The sequence below is a fragment of the Tamandua tetradactyla genome, chromosome 22 (assembly GCF_023851605.1).
Source record: "Tamandua tetradactyla isolate mTamTet1 chromosome 22, mTamTet1.pri, whole genome shotgun sequence".
In the NCBI taxonomy this organism is placed as follows: Eukaryota; Metazoa; Chordata; class Mammalia; order Pilosa; family Myrmecophagidae; genus Tamandua; species Tamandua tetradactyla.
Window position 1 is genome coordinate 7251669 of NC_135348.1, and position 25236 is coordinate 7276904.

Below are 25236 nucleotides of genomic sequence, written 5' to 3' on the forward strand. Positions count from 1 at the left end.
ATAGAGAGAGGAGGGCTGGGGGCACAAATGAAATCAGAAGGAAAGATAGACGATAAAGACTGAGATGGTATAATCTAGGAATGCCTGGAGTGTATAACGATAGTGACTAAATGTATAAATTTTAAAAATGTTTTTGCACGAGGAAGAACAAAGGAATGTCACTATAGCAGGGTGCTGAAAATAGATGGTAACTAATATTTTAAAATTTAACTTATGGGTGAGACTAAAGCAAAAAACATGTTTATTTGGTACAACATTTATATTTTGACTAGTGCAGTTCCTAATATAACTTATGTGGACAGCTCAACTGAACACCATAAGTACATGGAACCTTGAGTACCACATGAGATTTTGTAGGTTTGTCCAGAGTGATGCCCTGATAAATCCCAGAATGATTTGAACAGTGAATAAAAAAGTATTTGCAAAGTCCCCTTGGGGGAAAGGTGAGAAAGGGGGAAAATTCAATTTCCCAAGTGGAGAAGTCTTGATATTCTCACAAGCAGTGGGGACAACCAAAGCAATAGGTTGAGCCCCCAATCTTGGGGTTTGTTCATATGAAACTTAACCCTGCAAAGGATAAGCTAAACCTACTTAAAATCAGGCCTAAGAGCCACCCCCAAGAGAACCTTTTTTTTGTTGCTCTGATGTGGCCTCTTTCTCTCAGCCAACATGACAAGCAAACTCACTGCCTTCCCCCTCTCTACATGGGACATGACTCCCAGGGGTGTGGACCTTCCTGGCAAGATGGAACAGAAATCCTAGAATGAGCTGGGACTCAGCACCAATAGACTGAGAAAACCTTCTCAACTGAAAGGGGGAAGAGAGCAATGAGACAAAATAAAGTGTCAATGGCTGAGAGATTCCAAACAGAGTCGAGAGGTTATCCTGGAGGTTATTCTTATGCATTAAATTGATATCACCTTTTTAGTTAAGGCAATACAGAGAGACTGGAGGGAAGTGCCTGATACTGTAGAGCTGTGTTCCAGTAGCCGTGTTTCTTGAAGATGATTGTATGATATAGCTTTCGCAATGCGACTGTGTGATTGTGAAAACCTTGCGTCTGATGCTTCTTCTATCTACCTTATGGACAGATGAGTAAAACACGTACCTTTAAAATAAATAAATAATAGGTGAACAAATGTTAAAATAAATTTAGCAGATTGAAATGCTAGTGATCAATGAAAGGTAGGGGTAAGGGGTATGGTATGTATGAATTTTTCCCACTTTCTTTTTATTTCTTTTTCTGAATTGATGCAAACGTTCTAAGAAATCATCATGATGATGAATATAAAACTATATGATAAAGAAAAAAGAATGTTCATATTGTATGTTGATTGGTTTTATTAATAAAATTTAAAAATATATATATCTGTCTTCAAACACCATTCTGACTTTCAGTGCCTGGCTCAAAAGCCTCCAATGACTCCCTGCTTCACACCAGATACATGAGAAATTATAAACCTAGAATCATTAAATTTTTTAATCATGAAGGCCAACTAGAGAGCAATGAAACACATTTTGACTTCCAGTCAACCAAGGCGGTGGTATAAGACACACTGGGTGCTGCTCCTCCACAGAATCTTTGAGAACGAGCAAAAGCAGCATCCTCAAAATCTCCAAAACTTCATCAGGAACCAGTATTAGCATGCCTCTTTTCCTCGGTGTCATCAGGCATAATCAGAAGCGTATGAGGGAAGCGTTCAAGAATTAGGGGCCTTTAAGACATCCCGGAAACTGCACTTTCTCCCCTTCATGAGGAAAAGCAGGCGCATGTCAAAATTTAAAATAAAACAAAGGGTGGCAAGGGTAGGTCAGTGGTAGAATTCTCGACTGCCATGTTGGGTGGGTTTGATTCCCAGTCCATGCGTTTTCCAAAAAAAAATAAATAAATAAAGCAAAACAAAGAAACAAAATAAAATTCAACAAACGGTGCTGCAATAATGGGATATTTGCATGGAAAAATAATGAAATGTGACCCCGCCATTTAGTATACAAAAAATAATAAATAATAAAATAAAGGTGAAAAGTAGAGACCAATGAAATGAAAGTTAAATGCTACTCTATATATGCCATTATAATGTTTCTTGATAAAAAGCTGTAAAAACTTTAAATAGAATAATTGTATTACAGTTTATTTTTCTCTACAGTTTTTCATAGAAATCAATAAAGCCAAATAAGATTCCAATGGAGCATATTTAATCTATTTACGACACCACCCCTTAAGAAGTCCTACAGTTAATATATTTACATGTAATTTTTTCTAATAATTAAAAATGATAATTTCCATTAAAATGGGTCAAGCCTAAAATCTCTACTTAGTAATCGTTAATAAGCAAATTAGTTCTAGATACTAGACTTGAATTCAATTTTATAATTTTATTATTTATTAATTGTCATTAATTTAAATTATTGTTCCTGACAATTAGTTAAAATGTCAAAGTAATAAAAAAAAACTTTCAAGAGAGCAAGTGCCACAGGGGCCCAAAGGAAGAATTCACATACTCTGTTAAATGCCACTGAAAATAACACCAACAAAATAACCAATACAAAAGTGATTAATCTTACAGGAAGGCAACTGCTTAACTTTCAGCAGTGAAATGATACCCTATAAAAACAAACATGTGCCACAAAGCTGCAAGTTTATATAAAGACATAATTTTGTTACAAACGAACAAAAACTATGGCTCCTTTTCAAATTTTATTCAATTAACTATCCACATAGAAGTACATAATTACTTTTTTCCTTGTATCACCAACTCCCAAACTCCAGGAAAGCAAGACCAAGTATTTAAACACTCATTAGCTCCAACTTTCTGCTAAGGGGAGAACCAAGTTCTGAGCTTTAAAGATGAATAATTAGTCCCAGCCCAATAAGCTCTCAGTCTAAAGGGGCTGACAGACATATTTCAAGTTAATCCATTTTAAATGAAAACACTGCCTAATTTAGGCTCCCATTCAGGCATATGTTATAACCACTTAGAAAAAACATTATGAACATATGAATATTTAGAAACTACAATTGTCCCTGATCTCTATCAATAATATTTCTTAGCCATTTAATTCTGTCGGTAAATTGTTTGACCCCATTACACAATATTAAAAGCAATTTATCTATATAAACCAACTTCATCAGTAAAATTAAGCACATAATTAGTTTTAACTACTTAACTAATAACTAAAGTAACTGCTTTAAGGCAGAACACTGAATAATTAGTTTTAGTATAAAAGCTAGTCTTATAATATCCAATATGAAAAAGACATAAGTTTGAGTCCAAAAAATGTTACTAAAAACACTATTAAAATAGCTTTTACAGGTATTTCATATAAAAATATATATTTATTTGTAAAAAGTAATGAATCAGCTTTTGAGGAATGACATATTGAAACCTCAAAGTCCCAGAAAAACGATAAAGTATTACTACAGAGCTATCAGAAGAGACAAAATGGACCTCATTAAAGAAGAAAAAGGAGGAGGAGGAATAAAATGTCTGGAATTTTAGAAATAAAGTAAATGTGAAACAAAAGGAATTTATTTAGAGTGTCTCATAAGCCTACATTGTTTTATGTTTTATTGTAAATAGGATGTTTAGAACTCAGTTACTGTATAGAAATAATTATAGTTAAAAATGACACATACTGTGAACGCTTCAGTATTTTATTTACATGTACATAAAACACTCACCTAGTGAACATTTCCAATAATCTTTATTTCATCTTTATTTTCAAGTAAGAGACTGAGGTATAGAAAATTAATACTCACCTAGCTAATAAGTGAATCGAAGTTGAAGCTGTATCTGTATGATGCCATTAACTGCACTACAATAAGGTAGCGCCATAATCCAGTCAGACTTTCAAAGAGATCTCCTGAGAATCAGTGCATAAACTTATTACAATCCTCTACTTCCTAGCAAAGTAAAATGAGACAAATACTAACAGTGCACATCACCCATTTAGTCTCTTTCTTTCCACCATTTTCTACTACAGAGGTTTAAAAGTAAAACACTCAAATTTCCAGGCCCCTTTCCAGGTAGGAGCAGTAACATATCTCTGGGTAGCTGGAGAGGACTTTACTTCAAAACAGAAAGACAAACCCCTACTAGAAAAGGATTTTCAACACCTCCCCTTCTTCTTTCCCACTTGGTGGCAGAGCACTGTCCCGTGACCTTGAAAACTAAATCTAGCCACCTGCTGAATAGGCGACTGAGTCAGTTTTCTTCATGACATCCTTGAGTATCTGAACCAATACTGGACTGCCTATCTCTGAATTTCTCACTGTGTGACAAAAATAAGCCGTATTTAGTTAAGCCACTATATGGACAGTTCTGGTAACTTACCAATATAAATGCAATCCTAACACAATATACACTGTTAACAAGGTCTATCAAACAGTTCATTCCCCAGTGCCTGCCCATGCAAAAAAAAGGGTCTATCAAACAACTCATGTGTGGTAGTTAGATTCAGTTGTCAACTTGGTCAGGTGAAGGTGCCTAGTTCTGTTGCTGTGGATATGAACCAATGGTACGTGAACCTCATCTGTTGCTAATTACATCTGCAGTGGGCTAGGAGGCATGCCTGCTACAATGAATGATGTTTGACTTAATTGGCTGGTGCTTAAATGAGAAAGCTCAGTGTAGCACAGCCCAAGCAGCTCAGCACACCTCATCTCAGCACTCGAAGCTCAGCCCAGGCCTTTGGAAATGCAGAAAGAAATCACCCTGGGGAAGGTTGTTGGAACCCAGAGGCCTGGAGAGAAGGCCAGCAGAGATCCCACTGTGCCTTCCCGTGTAAGAGAGAACCTCAGTTGAAAGTTAGCTGTCTTTCCTCTGAAGAACGAACAAAATAAATCCCCTCTTATTAAAAGCCAATCCATCTCTGGTGTGTTGCATTCCAGCAGCTAGCAAACTAGAACAGCATGCTATAAGTCACTTTGGTGAATTACTCATAAAATATATTTATGATAATAAGTTATAGAAGGGAAAAGTAAGATCACAGAATAACTGAAAACCAAATATTGAAAAGTAATAACAGTAATTATAAGAACAAACACTCCATGCCAGGGACTGAGCAAAGAACTTTAATTACATTAGCTTGTTTAATTCTCACAGTTACATAAGGTTAGAAATATTACAACAACAATAGATTACCAACCATCTATGGTAAAATTTTCATCAATCTTTGACAAGAACAGAATAATATGGTAAATTACAGCTAACTTTATTTATTCTGAGATAATGACTTTCCTATTCTATATTAAAATGTCCTTTCTTTTATGAAATGAGAATAGCAGACAGCAGGTTTTTTCCTTTTTGGGGGGGGTTCTACATACACCTTTATTATTTCTTTGCTTCCTACAGAGAGAGTTTTCTATGCTTATCATCTCTAGTTCCTCTAATCTACCCCAAACAAGTTTTTCTTTATACCTCAGTTTCAAAACCCCTTTTGTTAAGGTTACAAATACCTTGCCAGACCCAATTTTATCCCTTAGCTTATTGATCCCTCAGCAGAATTTAATGCAGGTGATCACTTCTTCTTGTATAACATTTTAGTATAATTCTTTACATGGTCAAAATATCAAACTTAAGTTAAAAGAAGGTATATATTGGAAAGTTTTGCTACCACTCCTGTGCTCATCCAGCACTTTTCACCCTCTCCATTTCAGCTTCCTAGAGGTAATCACTGTCATTAATTTCTTGTGTGTTCTCTAATTGGAGATACAAAACAAATATATGACCTGTCATCCTGACAGGTTTTTGCTTATTTTTAACATGCTTAGTTATCAAAATAATTGGCACATCAATGTCATGTCTGTGTCTAAAGGAACTCTGTGTTATCCCAAGTCTAAGTATCAGGGCAGGCACACAGAAAATGATGGGCCCTGTGTTTGCTACACAATTTCTTTCAGGTCCACTAAAATGAGGGAATCAGATTTGAATAAGGAATAGAAAAAAAAATTATAATGTACTCAAGAGAATATTAAATTCTTCTTACTTTCCTTAGTTCCTGGCATTCTGATTCTGTATTTCAGTTTTATGAACTCCTGACTTGTTAAAACTCATTTCCAGTTCTTTGGAAATGCATGAATTTGAGTAGTTTCTAAGCACAGTAGCAGAAAGACATAAAATAGAGAAATATCAAACTACTTCTAACTTGACCAAGCATTTCCTACAATACTTGAATGTGTTTAAAAGAAAATGAATTTGACCTCTGGTGGACAGTGGTGTACACACCCCAGGGCGCTGCTGCTCCTCCACAGAATCTTTGACAACTCACAAAAGCCAGCAAAGCCAGCTTCCTCAAAACGCTGAGGAAATTAAAAGGTTGTAGTAACTGGAAATTAAAAGGATACAGTAACTGGTTAAGTACCAAATCAAGAAAACAAATCTTTAAAACAGGTAGAGAAGCTCGTGGTGCCCTTGCTGGACCCTTCCCACACCCTCCCCAGCACAATGTGGAGAGAACCTGCACTCCTATCTGGGGTCCTCAGTCCTGTTCCAGAGGAGGAAAGTGACCCTATGGGCGTATGGGGCACCTTGATGTTGGCACCAGTCTAGACCAGGTGGCGGCATGAAAACTGAACCAAGAAACTAGTCTCTGGCTTGCCCACCCAGGACTTGCCCTGAGCAGGCAGCAGCAGCTTGCAGACAGCTAAAGAACTATAAAAAACAATTAAGTTAAAGCAGCCTAAAGCAAAAAATTAACTGCTTTAAATCATACAACACCAGGAAGGGAGAGAAATTCTATTTCATAGGAAATAAAGAAGGCATGCAAATTCATGTAAACAGAAATTTCTAAGGCCATGTGCAAGTACAACACCAGAACAAGACACAGGCTTAGGAAAGATGGAAAGGACCCCGCACACCACCTCTGCCTCAGGATGATCTTGATAGGAGGGCTAAACTCTGAAGGAAGGCATCGACCAATGCAGAGCCAAAGCCTGGGAAAGATGCTTTTTTATTTGATTCGTTTGTTCCGCTGACTCCTGGTACTGAAGGAAATCTCTGAAATATAGCTAATTGGATACAAAAAAACAAAAACAACGGAGCTCAGGGACTAATGCCTAGCGGTAAATATTTTAAAATATTAAAATATATAGTGTGCAATTAAAGATTACATAACAAACAAAAGAAACATGAAATGATGGTACAGCCAAAGAAACAAAGTAAAAATCCAGACGCCATCAACAAAGACGACTACACTTTGCACATCACACAAAGACTTTGGAAAAAATAACCCTGGGAGAGAAATGTAAGAAATATGATGTGCTGGTTTTTTGTCCCCTAGAAAAAACATGTTTTAATCTAAATCTCATTTCGTAAAGGCAGAATAATCCCTGTTCAATACTGTATGTTCGAATCTGTAATTAGATCATCTCCCTGGAGATGTGATTTAATCAATACTGGTTGTTAGGCTGGGTCAGGTGGAGGCGTGTCTCCACCCATTTGAGTGGGTCTTGATTAGTTTCTGGAGTCCTATAAAAGAGGGAAATTTTGGAGAATGAGAGAAATTCAGAGAGAGCAGAGAATGCAGTAGCGCCACAAAGCAGAGTCTACCAGCCAGCGACCTTTGGAGATGAAGAAAGAAAACGCCTTCCCAGGAGCTTCATGAAAGTGGAAGCCAGGAGAGAAAGATAGCAGACAACACCATGGTCACCATGCACCTTCCCAGTCCAGACAGAAATCCTGACTGTGTTCAACATGCGCCTTCTTACTTGAGAGAGAAACTCAGAACTTCATTTCATCGGCCTTCTTGAACCAAGGTATCTTTCCTAGATGCCTATGATGGGACATTTCTATAGACTTGCTTTAACTGGGACATTTTCTCGGCCTTAAACTGTAAGCTAGCAACTTGTTAAATTCCCCTTTTTAAAAGCCACTCTGTTTTTGGTATATTACATTCCGGCATCTAGCAAACTAGAGCAATGATGTACTAGAAAGCTCCAGCAATCAGTATACCTCAATGAGAACAAATACTGAACTGACAGGAATGGTCTGAATCAACTATCCCAAAACCCCAGATTCTAGTACAGCATCCAGGGAAGAGCAGGTACAAGAGGCTCAAAAATTGTGGTATATACTAGTGAATTTTGCCTTCTGAGCGGTGGCTGCCATTCCGCATCCACAGCAGGCAGCATTGGTGACCACAGCCCAGGAACATGGTGCAGCGTGTTGGTGCCAGGACGCGATATAAAGACCGAGTTCCCGCATCTAGGAGTGTGTGGTCCGACAGATGAACACTGCTTTTGATCAGCAACTTCAGATCCCTGGGTCTGGCTCTGAGGGCAGCCACTGTTTCAACCCACCTCAGGTAAAAGTGGCAGGAGTCTTAAAGACAGTACCCTTCCTCAAAATTATGGAAAACAGTTAAAGATCAACATTAATGGGGCAAGCATTGAATCAAGAAAAGGCCTGACTGAGACTCAGCATCAAGGGATTGAGAAAAACCCTAGAATGAGCTGAGACTCAGCACCTAGGGATTGAGAGAACCTTCTCCACCAAAAGGGGGAAGAGTGAAATGAGACTAAGTGTCAACGGCTGAGAGATTCCAAACAGAGTTGAGGGGGTATCTTGGAGGTTATTCTTACACATTAAGTAGATATCACCTTGTTAATCAAGATGTAGTGGGGAGGCTGGAAGGAACTGCCTGAAAATGTAGAGCTGTGTTTCAGTAGCCATGTTTCTTGATGATGACTGAATAATGATATAACTTTCACAATGTGACTGTGTGATTGTGAAAACCTTTTGTCTGATGGTCCTTTTATGTACATTGTCAACAGACGAGTAGAACATATGGAATAAAAATAAATAATGGGGGAACAAATATTAAAATAAATTTAGTTTGAAATGCTAGTGATCAATGAAAGTGAGGGGTAAGGGGTATGGTAGGTATCTTTTTTTTTCTGTTATCATTTTATTTCTTTTTCTGCTGTCTTTTTATTTCTTTTTCTAATTGATGCAAATGTTCTAAGAAATGATGAATATGCAACTATGTGATGATATTGAGAATTACTGATTATATATGTAGAACAAAATGATATGTTAATATTTTTGCTTGTTGTTAATTTTTTTAATGAATAAATAAATTTTAAAAAACCAGAAGAAAACGCTTGATTCAAAAAGCTATAAGAGAAGCTCCCAGCTCCTCCCCCAGCTCTGCCCCAGCAGAGAGGAGCCAGCCTGTGCACCCCGTGTGGGCCCCTGGCCTTGAACCCCATAGAAAAATGCCCTAGGAAACTTCTTTTAGGCCATCCCCTCTGCTGCCCCAGAATTTGTCCTCCAGGAAAAATCGGCTAGGGACAGCTAAAGGAGTTTAAGAAACAATCAAGCGAAAAAGCCTGATAGAAAAGTTTACCTGCTTTAAGTTCTACCACAGAGCACTCAGGAGAAGGAGGACGTCTATTTTAGGGCGCAGAGGGGGCATTCAAATTTCCCTAAATAAGAGAATGCCTAACACCACAAAAAAGCACAAGCCCAGGACAAGACACCAGCACAGAAAAGACAAGAAACGCCCTATACTCTCTATTTGCCTTGGGCTGATATTATTGATCAGAGGGCTGAACTCCGAAAAAGAGCACCTGCCAACACAAAGCTAATTTTCAAAGACTGTAAAGGTTGTTTTATTTAGTTCATTTGCTTTGATTCGCTCCTGGCACTCAAGAACATTTCTATCATAACACGAGCTGGGTACAAACTCAAGAAACAGCTCAGGGAATATATCTCAGAAATGATACTCTAAAATATTATATTGTACAGCTCTGGAACAAAGGATTACAAGACAAAAGAAAAAAGAAACAGGAAATGATGGACCATCCAAAGGAAGAGGATCAAAACTCCAGAAAACAGCAACAAAGCAAACAAGACTGTGAATATAGCAAAGACTTTTAAAACATGATGTTTAATAAGCTCAAGAAGATGAAGAAAAATACAGAAAAAAAACTAAAAGGTATCAGGAAAACAATGAATGCACAATATGAGAATCTCAATAAAGAGACAGAGATTTTTTAAAAGAAATAAAAAAAACACTAGAGTTGAATACCGCAATAACTGAAATGAAGAATGCTCTAGAGCGTTTCAATAGCAGATTGGTACTGACAAAAGAAAGAATCAATAAACTCAAAAACAAGACAATTGAAATGAGTCAGGCTGGGGAGCTAAATGAAAAAACTAAATAAATAAAGCCTAAGAGACCCATGGGACACCATCAGGAGTACCAATATACACTTTATTGAAATCCAAGAAGAAGAGGAGGGGCAGAAGGAATATTCAAAGAAATAATAGCGTTAAGACTTCCTAAGTTTAATGAAAGATATTATTTGCACATCTAAGAATCCCAAGAAATCCCAAACAAGTTAACTTAAACAGAAATAAGCCTAAACACTTAAAAGCCAAACTACTGAATGCAAAGAATAAGAGAGATGAAAACTGAAAGAAAAAGGCAATATATTATGCTCGTAGGGTCCCAGGTAAGACTGAGGGCCAAATTCCTACTAGAAACCATGGAAGCAAGAAGGTACTGAGAAGAAAAATCTAAAATGCTGAAAGAAAAAATTTCCATTGAAAAATTTCATATCTGATGAGACTATCTTTTATAATTAAAGGAAAAATTAAGATAATACTAGATTTTTTAAAAAGTGGTGTGAGTTTGTCAACACTAGACCTGCCCTACATGTAAGATTAAAGGTAGATTTTTCAGTCTGAAAGGAAAGGACACTAGACAGCGGATCAAAGTTACAGAAAGATAAAAAGACCTCTAGTAAAGGTAACCTTATGGTTATATATGATTATAAATGCTGGTACTATTATATTACATATTGGGGTATATAACTCCACTTTTTACTTCTCATGGATTCAAAAATATATATGCATAAACTGTAATCACAAATCTGCGCTTTGGGAGATACAATGTATAAAGATATGATACGTAATAAGTAAAACAAAAAGGTGAGGGAACGGAGGGGCACAGGAACAGGGTGGGTGCATGCTATTAAAATTAAATTGTATTCATATCAAAAGTGGCAGCTATAGATTTAAGATGTTAAATTTTAGCTCCATGGTAACCACAAATAAATGAAAAATATATACAGAAAGAAATAAGAAAGGAGTCAAATGGTACTACAAAAAAAATCAAATAATCGTAATAGTAGGCATTAAGAGAAGAACTGAGGGATAAAAAAGTTATAAACCTTGCAAAAAAACATGTAGAAAACTGGCAGAAGAAAGCCCACCACTATTGTTAAAGTATAAATGGATTAAACTCTTCAGTCAAAAGGCAGAGATTGGAAGAGCAGATAAATAAGCATCACCACAACTATATGTTGTTTAAAAGAGACTCATCTTAAATTCAAGGACACAGGTAGGCTGAAAGTGAAATGACAGGAAAAGTATATACAACAGAAATAGTCAAAAGAAAAGAGAGCTAGAGAACCTACACTAATAACAGCTTAAGAGAGACTTGAAATCAAAAACAGTTGCAAGGTTAATAGAAAACTACAAGTGCTGGAGAAAATGTGGAGAAAGATGCTTACCTATTTACTGCTGGAAGGGAAGTAGAATTGTGCAGCCCCTCTGGAGGGCAGTGTGGCAGTTCCTCAGGAAGCTAAGTATAGAACTGCCACATTATTTAGCAATCCCATTACCAGGTACTGCTCAGAAGAACTGAGTGGCAGTGACATGCACAGACATTTGCACACCAACGTATATGACATTACATGTTTATGGCAATAATGTATTTGCATTATTCACGACTGCCAATGTATAGAGAGGGCCCAAGAGCCCAGTGACTGATGAGTGGAAGGTGAACTGTGGTGTATCTATACAATGAAATATTCTATGGCTGCAGAAAGGAAAGAAGTCATAAGCATGCAACGATGTGAATGAACCTTGAGGATATTATGTTGAACAAAATAAACCAGAAATGAAAGGCCGGATATTGTGGGTCTCACTAATATGAATTAACTATAATGTGCAAACTCTGAGAGATCAAGTCAAAAGCACTGATAATCAGAAGATGGAAAGAAGGCAGAGATTGGACAATCAATGCTTAACGAGTACAGAATGTTCAATGAGGTTGACTGTAAAGGTTCGGAAATAGCACAATACTGTGCGATGGTAGCACAATAGGCAGGTGTGATTAACAAAGCTGAGTGTGAGTACAGTTGAAAGAGAAGGCTAGAGTCATGTATATCACCAGAAGGAAAGCTGGAAGATAAAAATGGGAGCACATAACTTAGCAAAATCTAGAGTGAATAATGATAGTGGTTAATGGTTTACATATAAAAAAGTTCTTACATGAACTAGAGCAAACGTACATCACTATGACAAGGTGTTCATACTAGAGTGGCATATGGGAAAAGTACAACTCATGTAAACTAAGGTCTGCAGTAAACAGTAACACTGTAATATTCTGGCATTAATGGTGACAAAGGCACTATAACAAAGCTAAATGCCAGTAATAGGGGAATACAAGGAGCATGGACTTGTTTCCTTCAGAAGAACGTTCTCATATTAACTGCAGTAGTGACTGCATAACTGTGATTATACCAAGAGCCATTTACACTTAGGGTGAATTCTATGTTGTGTGATTAAAACTGATAAAAAAAAATATAAACAAAACTATTGTGAGGGACAAAGAAGGTCACTATATACTGATAAAGGAGTTAACATGACAAGAATATTCGACAATTATAAATATATATGCCCCTAATGGCACAGACCCAAAATATATGAAGTAAATGCTGACAGATATGAAGGAATAAACAGATGGTTCGACATTAACAGTTGGAAACTTCAGTACAACCCTTTCAATGATGGACAGAACAACTAGACTGAAGATCCATAAGGAAATAGAAGACTTGAAGGACACTAAAAAAAAAATCCTCAATATGCTCAGGAAGTTAAAGGAAAGCAGAGAAAGAAATAAGGGATGTCAAAACAACAATGAATGTACAATAAATATGAGAATCTTCACAGAGAGACAGAAATTTTAAAAAGGAAACAAACAGAAACACTGACGGTGAAGAACACAATAACTGAAATGAAAAATTTCCTCAAGAATTTCAAGAGCAGAGAAGAGATGGCAGAAGAATCAGTGATCTCGAAGACAAGACAATTGAAATTATTCAGACTGAGGAGCAAGAAAAAAGAATGGAAAAATGTGAACAGAGCCTAAGAGACCTGTCAGAACCATCCATCGGAACAATATATGCATTATGGAAGTGCCAGCAAGAAAAAAAGAAAGGGACAGAAAAGAATATATTCGAAGAAATCATAGAGGGAAAAAAACGCCAAATTTAATGAAAGACATGAATATACACATTCAAGAATCCCAATAAACCCCAAACAGGAATAAACTCAAAGAGAACCACCACTAGATCATAGTAGTTAAACTGTCAAATGCCAAAAACAGAGACAGTTCTGACAGTGCAAGAAAAAAGCAACATGTTATGTACAGTATCACCAATAAGATTAAGTGTCGATTTCTCATCAGAAATCCGAGCTGTCTTACAGTGGGACAAAATATTTAAAGTGCTGAAAGAAAAAAATTCCCAAACAAGAATTTTATGTATAGTGAGACTGACTTTCAAAAATGAGGGTTAGATTAAGATATTTCCAGATAAACAAAAGCTGAGGGAATCTGTCACGACCACACTCACCCTACATGAATGCTAAGACGGTTCTTCACACTAATAGGAAAGGATACCAGACAGTGGTTTGAAGAGACAGAAAGAAATAAATACCTCAGTAGAGGTAATCATATGGATGCTTATAAATACCTATACCATTGTACTGTATTTTTTGGAATGTAACTCCACTCTACTTACCATAGGACATATAATGCAAATTAATAAAAAGTAATGATTAATCTACAGTTTTGTACACACAAGATATAAAGATATAATTTGTAACAAGTAAAAAAAAAAAAAAAAAAAGGTTGGGGGTGGGGGGGCGCTCAGGGACCCTGGCACAGCTCAGGGTATGTTGAGCTCCATGTCCAGACCTGTATTCCCATCACATCCCAGCCTGAGGTCAGTGAGCTGACAATCTCCTCGGTGACAGCACAGGGGAGTACAGGCACAGTTTATATATATGCCATGGAAGATAAATTGGTACTAAATCAAATGTGATTCTTAACAGATTTAGGGTGGTGTTTTTAAAAAATATTTTTATTGAAAAATCTTTACACATATACAGTCCAGACACGGTATACAATCAATAGCCATATTGCATTTTTAATATTGCATTATTACTTTATGTATATTTGTATGCCATATGACTAGGGTCACATCATATTTTTTCTCCGTGTAAGTATCTCATTATTGTGGCACCATTTGTTGAATTTTTTTGTTTTTTTTTGGAAGTGCAAGGGCTGGGAATCGAACCCAGGTCCCCCGCATGACAGGTGAGAATTCTACCACTGAATTACCCTTGTACCCCTTAGGGTGTTTTCCTTATGCATCTGTCCTTACAATGGATAAAGAGAGTGTTAGTCACAACAATTTCACAATCACAGGCACAGACCTTAAAAACTCTATAGTTATTCAATCGTCTTCAAGAATCAAGGTTATTGGATTACAGTCCAACAATTACAGATATTTCCCTCTAGCTACTCCAATACACCAAAAAACTGAAAAGGAACATCTATATACTGCATAAGAATAACCCCCAGATGACCTCTCAGCTCTATTTGAAGTCTCTCGCCTACTGAAATTTTATTTTTTTAAGCTTTTTTTTTATTAATTAAAAAAAATTAACAAACAAAACATTTAGATATCATTCCATTCTACATTCTACATATACAATCAGAAAAGCTGTTGAGGATATGCCAGAGAGTCACCCTCAGAGAACCTCTTTTGTTGCTCAGATGAGGACTCTCTCTCTAAGCCAACTCAGCAGGTGAACTCACTGCTCTCCCTTCCGACATGGAACATGACTCCCACGGATGTAAATCTCCCTGGCAACATGGGACAGGACTCCTAGGGATGAGCCTGAGGCCCTGGCAATGTGGGAGTGAGAAAGCTTTTTTAACCAAAAGGAGGAAAAGGGACGAAACAAAATAAAATTTCAGTAGCTGATACTATATCAACAGAAAAGTAGAACATATGGAATAAAAATAAATAATAGGGGGAACAAATGTTAAAATAAATTCAGTTTGAAATGCTAGTGGTAAATGAAAGCTAGGGGTAAGGGGTATGGTATGTATAGTCTTTTTTTTCTCTATTATCATTTTGTTTCTTTTTCTGTTGTCTTATTTCTTTTTCTAAATCGATGCAAATGTACTAAGAAATGATGAATATGCAACTATGTGATGATACTGTGAGCCACTGATTGTACACCATGTATGGTATATTTGTGCGTTAAGATTTATCAATAAAAAATATATTTAAGGGCAGGCCACAGTGGCTCAGCAGGCAGAGTTTTCACCTGCTATGCCAGAGACCTGGGTCAATTCCCAGTGCCTGCCCATGCCAAAAAAAAGAAAAATCAAGGGCATGGCCCAACAAATTAGCAGTCCCCAATGACTGCAAGAATATCGGTCTTCCCCAGGTGGGTAAGTTTAATATTTCCACCTTTTTCCCCAATCCCTCAAAAGGATTTTGTAAATACTTTTTAATCTTCTGCCCAGTTACTCTGGGATGTTAGATTCTATATTTTTAATTCAATTTTCATATACTAGTTTCAGTAATAGGAAAAGTACCTAGTAAAGAAGAATTGCATGGCTTCTCCATATTTCCCACCACCATCCCCCTCCCTACACATACACATGCACACACAACAAGGAAAGGTGGTTGATTAAGTCAGGGAAAATGGCTTTATAACTGAAATACAAAAGCAAACATATAAAAGGGGGGAAAGCTCTTCATGACATTTCAACTTTGATTTAATTTTAAAGAAATTCTTTTCTCCATTTTTTTATCCTAATAGAAAATCTTTAAGTATTTAACACACTCAGGTTAAATACTATTATAGAAAATCTTAAAGTATTTATTAACACACTTGGGTTAAATACTATTATAATAGTACTAGACTTTTTTTTTTAAACGTTCGTATTTCTTAATTAAAGAAGTTGAGTTTACAGAAAAATCATGTAAAAAAATACACCGTTCCCATATACCCCTACGGTTGATACTTTGTATTACTGTGGTACTTCTGTTACAATTCATAAAAGAATATTAAAATACTACTATTAATTTTAGTCCATAGTTTACAATAGGTGTATTTTTTCCCATATACCACCCTAGTATTGATACCTTCTATTAGTGTTGTACATTTGTTACAATTCACGAAAGAACATTCTTATAATTGAGTAGTACTAGACTTTTTAAATATACCTTTGATGTTCCTTGCTGTTCACTTTCTTCCACTCACTCACTCATACTAAAGGAATAATTAAAGAATTCTCAAGTTCACAAACAAAGGGTAAAAAATACAACTTAAATTTCACTTAGATTTGACTTCCTTAAATTACCACAACTTCTTCCTATTTTGCTTAATGTGCACAGAATATACTAACTACACTTTTTTTTCTTCTATCAGATATCTCAGACAAATTCAGGATCGTGTAACATTCAAAACTAGTAAAATTCAGGCATGAATAAAGGTGAATAAATAATTTAAAGTTATTGTTTTATCTGAGTGACCAAAGCCAAACCTTAGGATCACAGGCTGTATTAGTTCATTTAGATAGTGCTCATGAAATGACAAAATTCTAGGAACGGAGAAGAGAACACTGGTTACCAGATGTAGAAACGGAACCATCCTGTATCTTAACTGTATCAAACGTCAATAACCCCGTTGTTAATATAGCACTATAGATCGGCAAAATGTTACCAATGGGAGAAACTGGGTAATGGGTACACAGGGTCTGCAAATGAATACACAATTATCTCATGCTAAAAGGCTTAATTTAAATAAAAAAAAAAAAAAAAGGCAATGCATCTTAACTGTCGAGTGAATACTCAGAACACTAGATGACTCACGTTGCCCCAACATCTTAGATCCACTGATTCTAGGAAAGTTACTAGGCCTCCCCTGAATGACCAGCGAATGGCTAACTCTTGTTCAGGGTTTCGTTTCCTTTATAATCTTTTATGTTAGATAAGAAAAAATACCTTGGTCTAGAAAACAACTGAAAAGTGCCAAAGGCCAGACGTAATGGTGTTTGTCAACTAAATAGTTAATAGGAGCAAAACATAAATTTTAATTTCAATTCATTTAACTTGTATTAAATATTTAAGAAATTCTAAACTTCCACAATCTATAATTCTAAACATTGTACGAGTTTCAGCCATGAGAAACCATACAGAAAAAGAGATAAGGGTTTTAGCCCCAATGGCAAAACAAAGTTCCCTTTCAAGTCACTGACACCAACTCCTCCAAAACACTTTCTGCGCCCAATGGATCTAAAAAGCACAAAACGGTGGAGTCAGGAAAACTTAAATCCAAGTTCAACAAAAACTAAAATGCACACACACACACACACACACACACACACACACACACCTGCCCCATCACCACTAGATGTACATCTTCCACAGACTGAAAGAAAAGGAAAGACCTGAACACAGCAAGAAAGGTAAGAGGTTTTGGGGTTTTTCCCCTCAAAAGATAAAAAACAAAACAGTCAAAATAAATGGCAATCAACCTGACCAAAAGGGGAAAGAGAGAAATGAGACAAAATGAAGTTTCAATGGCTGACAGATTTCAGAGTCCTGAGGTTTTCCTGGAGGTTATTCTTACGCATTTTATAGATACCGCTTTTTAGTTTATGGTGTATTAGAGAGGCTAGGGGGAAGTGCCTGAAACTGTTGAGCTGTGTTCCAGTAGCCTTGATTCTTGAAGATGATTGTATAATGATACAGCTTTTACAATGTGACTGTGTGATTGTGAAAACCTTGTGTCTGATGTTCCATTTATCCAAGGTATGGACAGATGAGTAAAAAATATGGATAAAAATCAATAAGGGGGGATAAGGTGTAAAATAAATTGGGCGGACTGAAATACTAGTGGTTAATGAGAGGGAGGGGTAAGGGTTATTTCTTTTTATTATCTAAAAATGATCATAGTGATGAATACAGAACTAAGTGATGATACTGTGAGACACCGATTGTACGCCATGTATGAACCGAATGTGTGTGAAGATCTGCCATTAAAAAAATATTTAAAAATATATATATATATGACAATCAGCTGAATTTTCTCCCCACAAAGACTGACATTACCAGTGGACTTTTTTTTGGGGGGGGGGGGGGAGTGCATGGTCCAGGACCAAACCCGGGTCTCGTGCATGAAAGGCAGGCATTCTACCACTGAGCCACCCATGCACCCTATTTTTACTAACTACATATATTCTAACTCTGACAAAGCTACAAAGAGCCAATTATACTTAAAACTGTTTCTCCTAATTTACTAACATCAATCAATTCATCTAAACAAAAATGGTGTAGGGCAGTAAGGAATTGTTCTCGAGGACTCACTACAATCATCACATTGTGCCATCACAAGTCAATTGTGAGTTTTTATATAAATAAATCTATTTTCGCTTGCTTACATCCGAATGATGAAATGCTTCATTACAGATTGAAAAATAATATAATCAGATAGTCCATATTAGATACCAGAATGTACATTTAGTAGAATATACCAGGAAAAAGAATATAAGTGAAAAAAAGTTTTGAATATCAAGAAAATTATATTCAACTTGGATTTTTATTTCCTTTCAACTAGGAATGGTCCATCATCATCATTAGCCTTGACTGGGCTGAACTGGCATAATACCAGCATACTCATTGATACAATGAGTAGTCAATATAAATGTGCACATATTCATCCAGTTGGACAGCAGACTCCAATCCTACAGTATTTCTAATCCATCTCCCTACTGTGTAACTCAGGCTCCCAACTATCTCAAACCTGAAAAATGGATCACAGCCTTAAAACAGCTCTTGGTCTTCTCTCACTACCTTCCAAACCACAAGCTTCTATACTCAAGTGGAATCCCTCCCCATCCCTTACATCATATCGTTGGCTCCAAACACACTGAACAAAAGCTCTAGTCGTGGTTTCTTGGAATTATCTGAGCTCTTCATGCAATAACGGCACAGTCTGGAATATCCTTCATATCTCCTAGTCCACTGGTAAGTGAATTCCTACTCCTCTACCTTCTGGAGCAGCAGAATGACAGGTATCCCAAGAAGCTGGTGCAGACATACTCGGTGTTTTCCAACCAAGTCAAGATGAGCAACCTGTGTCCAGCCCTATAACTTGGCTCACACTCAACAGGCTGACCTGTATTCTGTACAGAATGCAAGGTGGAGCTGGACAACATGGCCCTGAACCAGATCGCCACAGACTACCTGCCCCCCCAGAACCCACTCTTCTCCCAGAGCCACCAGCCTGTGTGCACCATCATGTCAGCGGGCAACACCACCTTGCACCACCCCAGCTACACAAACAACAACTTCATCGGCCTCATCACCAAACTCATCCCCATGCTGCAGCTCCACTGCCTCATGACCCACTATACCCACCTCACCTCGGACCAGCCAGTGGCCACCTCAAGGAAAACACAGTCATGGATGTGTGCTGCAGCCCAAGAAAATGACGGTGCCCACAAGCTAGGATCACCAGACCAAACACTGCTACATCGCCATCCTCAACATCATCCAGGGAGAGAGGGACCACGCCCAGGCCCACAAAAGCCTGCAGAGGATCCAGGAATGGAAGCTGCCCAACTTCATCCCCTGAGGCCCTGCCAGCATCCCTGTGGCCTTGTCGTAGATGTCTCCCTAGATGGTTTTGTCGTAGATGTCTGTCTGGATGGCCTTGTCGTAGATGTCTCTATAGATGGTTTTGTCGTAGATGTCTGTCTAGATGGTTTTGTCGTAGATGTCTCTATAGATGGTTTTGTCGTAGATGTCTGTCTAGATGGTTTTGTCGTAGATGTCTCCTAGATGGTTTTGTCGTAGATGTCTGTCTGGATGGCCTTGTCGTAGATGTCTGTCTAGATGGTTTTGTCGTAGATGTCTCCTAGATGGTTTTGTCGTAGATGTCTGTCTAGATGGTTTTGTCGTAGATGTCTCCTAGATGGTTTTGTCGTAGATGTCTGTCTAGATGGTTTTGTCGTAGATGTCTCCTAGATGGTTTTGTCGTAGATGTCTGTCTAGATGGTTTTGTCGTAGATGTCTCCTAGATGGTTTTGTCGTAGATGTCTGTCTAGATGGTTTTGTCGTAGATGTCTCCTAGATGGTTTTGTCGTAGATGTCTCTCTAGATGGTTTGTCGTAGATGTCTCCTAGATGGTTTTGTCGTAGATGTCTGTCTAGATGGTTTTGTCGTAGATGTCTCCTAGATGGTTTGTCGTAGATGTCTCTCTAGATGGTTTTGTCGTAGATGTCTCCCTAGGTAGTTTTGTAGATGTCTCCCTGGATGGCCTTGTTGTAGATGTCTCCCTAGATGCCCACAGCCCACCCGGTCAGTGGGCTCATGATAGCCAACCACAACAGCCTCTCACTGCTTTTGCGAAGTCCCTGCCAGCAATATGACAAGCTACCTATTGAATTTCAAACGTCACCAAAAGGCAGACCCTATTGTGACCATTTAAACTCCCCTCAATCCCAAGTAAAGCTTTTTTCAGATCCAGAGTAAAGAAAAGAAGGGGAAAAAAAGCAGTTTTTTATGAAAAAACAAAAAACAGTTTTCTTATTTTATTGCAAGAACCAAGCTTTAGAGTATTAGCTGACAGCACTTCCTCCTTTTCTTACTAGATGGCAAAATACTACCAAATTATAGTGACAGAAAACTGATAATTGTTTTTGTTTTTATGTTTATGTCCTTCCTTAAGGAAAAAAGAAAAGCAAAAAGCTGACGATCAGGTGGTCCTTTTACTCTTTTTTTGTTTTAATTACCCTGTGGAAGAGCAAGGTTAGGGAATGACTGCATTATACAAGTATCTACACATACAGCACTTCAGTTGGAAAGCTCATTTTGAACCTCAGCCAAGATATGCAAAGCTAATTACAGAACTGTTAATTACTATATGTTTAAAAGGCTATGTGAAGGGGGCGGGCCACGGTAGCTCAGTAGACAGAGTTCTCACCCGCCATGGCGGAGACCCGGGTTCGATTTCCAGTGCCTGCCCATGCAAAAAAAAACCTATGTGAAGGCAATTAAGTTTCCATTAATATTGCAAAAGAAAACCAATAATTTTACCATACACTGAAGTCCTCACTTATTCAGTCATATGCTAACAGTTTGAAATTAATATTTCAGCTATAAATGTACACCGTTTTGTACACCGTTTAACCCACAAATTCAAACATCATTATGAAAGCTATCTGTTTGTGGCCAAATAATCTTACATGGGATATGCTTTCCAAATTACACAGACAGCTTAGTTGTGTTTATGAACATAAACTACTTAAGAAACAAATATTTATTAGGATTAGAGTCCAAAATAAGATATAGTATAGTCAAAATATTAGTTGTCAAAAGAAAATGAGTCTGCTTATGAGCATGATAAAAAAAGGAACTCAAATGGAAAATCTGACTGTAATAGATGCAATTCTTCACCTAGATTTGCAAGTTAAATATTTTCTGGAGATACTCTTCTGTGCAGAATCTAATAATTTAAAGTTCTCTGGACCAAAGGGTGAAAGTTTCCCTGGCAACATGGGACATTACTCCCAGGGACAAGTCTGGACCTGAAACAGGGGATCGATAACACCTTCCTGACCAAAACGGGGAAAAGAAGCGTAATAAAATAAGGTATCAGCAGCTAAGAGAGTTCAAATAGAGTCAAGAAGCGATTCTAGAGGATACTCTTATGCAAGCTTAAGCTAGATATTGCTAATTACCATGGTTTGCCAAAACCATTCCTGTTAGCCCTAAAGAAAACTCAGGGCTCTAACTGAGATTCTACGAAAGTTTCAAGCTCAAAAGATTAGTTTCCAGAAACCTACAACCTCCAGACGGGCTCCTAGGGCAGATGAGTCCTGAAACCCAGAGGGGCCAGTCCCTCCAAGAATATCAATTAGTTTCATCCCCCATCCCATATTACTGACACCCCTTTCCAACATGAAAAGGCTAAAATGGGCATAGCCCAAATAACCCTTAAAGATTGGGAGAAGGACCAAAGGAGAAAGAGGAGTTGTAATAGAGAAGATAGGATTTAGTAAATGACTGCTGAATCATTATACTGATAGTTCTTTTAGTTTCGGGTGCCTTGGAGCAGCTAGAAGGAAAAATCTAAAATTGTGCAACTGTAACCCATACCAAACCTTGAAATCTGTTCTAACACTACTTGTTAAAGTATACTTTAAATTTATAGCTTTTTTTGTATATGTTTCGTAACAAAAAAATGTTTAAAAAAAAGAAGACGTTCTTTGGGCCAAAGGTATTTTTCTTCAGGCCTCTCGCTATGATATAATGCATATCCTACTGAGTGACTCTGCAAAGAACTAAGTGTCTCTGTTATGAACTCTCGGCTGGCAAATTCATGAGTTAGCAATTCAGTTAAAAGGTGTAATAGCCAAAAAAATATTTTCAATAGTGAGAGGCAAAGTAAGATTATTAACTTAGACAGAAGGAGTAGGGGCTGATTTACACATACCATTTTAAAGAAGTACTTTTACAACTAGCTAAACACATTAAATTAGATTTTTAAAGTAGAGGGGAACAATTCTGTAATAGATGTTTCACCTGAAAACTAAGAACATTACACATTCAGAAACTGCAGAAGCAATTTCAAAGGGTCTGTATGCAACAAGTTAATAAAATGGTTCAGAAAATTCACTTTATTGTATAAAGCCTTGGGGGATAAAGCTGTTTGTAATTTATTTACATCTTTTATTTCACTAAATTGCTTTGGTGACCAAGTTTCCCATTTAAGCGATTAAAAACATAAACCCAAATAGTTTAATAAAGCAATTACTTAAGAGCTCTGTTTTTCAACAGAGGTGCACTGAAAAATATCAATATAACACTTGGTGTCTGTTATTTTCAGGGGGATTGTTATTTAGAATATACTACCCTGCTGACTAGAACTTAACCAGGTTTCCAAACACACAATACGGAGATAAACGTTGGATTACAGACTTTTTTTTTCCTCCTAGTAATGACAAGCCTTTGAAAACCTGAATATGCACATTTGGCTAAAAATTCTGGTGGCAATCATTTTATTTCTTCTTATCATTCCCTCCTTTTAATGACATGCCTAAACAGAATGTATTCAGGGTTCACACTTTCCAGATAGACATGAAAAGCTTCGTAATTATCAAAGTCCCTAGGTTTATACTGGTGCTGTCCCTGATCTATAGATTCTCTTCTAGCCAACTTCTTAGGTTACACTGGCAAATCATGATTACTTCTAACTGATTGACCTACATACAAAACTATGTCTTCACACAGTTTGAGAGAAACTGGACTGTCAGGCTTAAAGAAAGAAACTGAATTTAATAAAAATATTTATCTATGTTCCTCTATTCTTTTCTTTTAAAGTACCTTCCATTCAACTGTTATCAGAACCAAACTCCTTTAGCAAATCTATCCTCAGAAACAGAAGGAAACACAATACAATTTTGCTAATTAATAACCTTCTGGTCATGATGTCAAATTTATTTGCTTGCTTTTTCTTATATTACATAATTTCTGATGCTCACTCATAAGAAAAAGACTGTACAGAAAACTTCAGTCCTGCATTAATAATGCAATCAACATAAAAAAGCACCTTCTACCAAAAATACGTTTTTAATTTCGAGTAAATTCCAATCTTTTAGAAAACCAACTATTATTGACAAGCTAGGTAAAGATGGAAAATACATTTTCAATTTCTTTGCCTTTAAAACAATAAACATGGTGGGTTGCATTAATAATAGTCAAGTGAATATCAAAGTTAATTTAATAAGGTTAAGACTTAAGAATGTTCAAAATGCGTTGCAGGTTTCTCTTACATGTTTACTTTTTCCATGAAAGCTGGGGGAGAGGGAAGGACGTAATGCTTTCACACTGTCAATGAAGCCTGCACGTCCTGGTGAATGGTCCACTTACTTTTGACTTATGCTAAATTCTGTACCAGGTCAGTTTTTACTCTATCCTACACACCACTGGCACGGCAACAGGAAAATTCAACAGTTCATTTATTTGGCACAACTCTCATGCTGTCACAGTGGAGGTTTTGTCTCTTTCAGACTTGTTTGGTGACCCACTCTCTCCCTGATAGGCTTCCAGTCACTGCTATTCTTCTAACTAATCAAGCAAAGGTACCACTTCCTCCCCACAACATCCGCTGAAGACCTTTGGCATCATTTTCTGACTCGCCTTCCTACGCTGCAATATTCTCAGCATGTGTGATTTCACTTGCATTTCAAACAGTATTCTTGAAAGGAACTGAACTATCTCACTGAAATTTGCTTTTCCATCACACTGCAACTGGGAACCGGCATTTTCAGATGCACAAGACTCTGATACAACCGACAATTTTAAGATGGTAGATGAGAAAAGCACAGGAGAAGTGGTGAGAAGCCCAAGGACAAAATCAAAGCAGGACAACCCTTCTTTAGATAAAATAGTCCTGTAAACGAGGAACTTTCCGGAGACAGTGTGAAATGAATTCTCCTGTAAAATTACAGACATCTTCCACGTTTTGTAAACATATGCAATCTATTCATGATCCTCCAGATGTGACGGCTCCATGGGGGAAAATGAAAAATCAAAAACGGCACCAGGTGCCATTCTTGGGGCTCGCCCAAAGAAAAGCAGCCAGTGTAAGACTCTATTTTATTCTGTTCTCCCCACATTCAATAAAAATAATCAATGTCAAAGAACTGAGCATTTGGACTTGAACAGATGGCGACCAACACCTAAAAAGCGAAGCAGTTCTTTCAAGTACTAGATCCTAAATGTCTGATAGTTCCAAATATCAGAAGGGCTCACTTGTCTTAAAGAACCGGTTGGCAGCAGGAGTCACTACCCCAACGTTTAGGAATATGCGTCACTATCCACTCCACAACTCAAAGCAAAGAAAATCAAACCACCACAATTTTAATAAAATTTCCCCCTCTCTAGAGGTCCAACTTTAGACTGAACCCAACCACATCAGCAATTCTTGCACTCAAAGTAAGAAAAAAATAAGCCTGAAGGTAAACAAATGGATAAAGGTCAACAAACTTATCTAATTTTGACAAGGTTGTGCAACACCAAAAGAATCCGCAGGGTGCCCTTCCCGGGGGTGTATTTGAATATGCCTG

General features: G+C 37.3%; 1 protein-coding gene, 1 non-coding gene and 1 pseudogene across 11 annotated transcripts in view; 1 reads left to right on the top strand and 2 right to left on the bottom strand.

The window, feature by feature from the left end:
• Positions 1-25236, bottom strand: part of RAPGEF2 (Rap guanine nucleotide exchange factor 2) — a 309303-nt gene that overhangs the window by 283287 nt on the left and 780 nt on the right. The gene's annotated exons all lie outside the window — the stretch shown is intronic.
• On the bottom strand, positions 14354-14424 carry TRNAD-GUC (transfer RNA aspartic acid (anticodon GUC)). The gene has a single exon. It is a non-coding gene; the product is annotated as a tRNA-Asp (tRNA).
• On the top strand, positions 16817-19772 carry LOC143665916 (tubulin gamma-2 chain pseudogene; annotated as a pseudogene).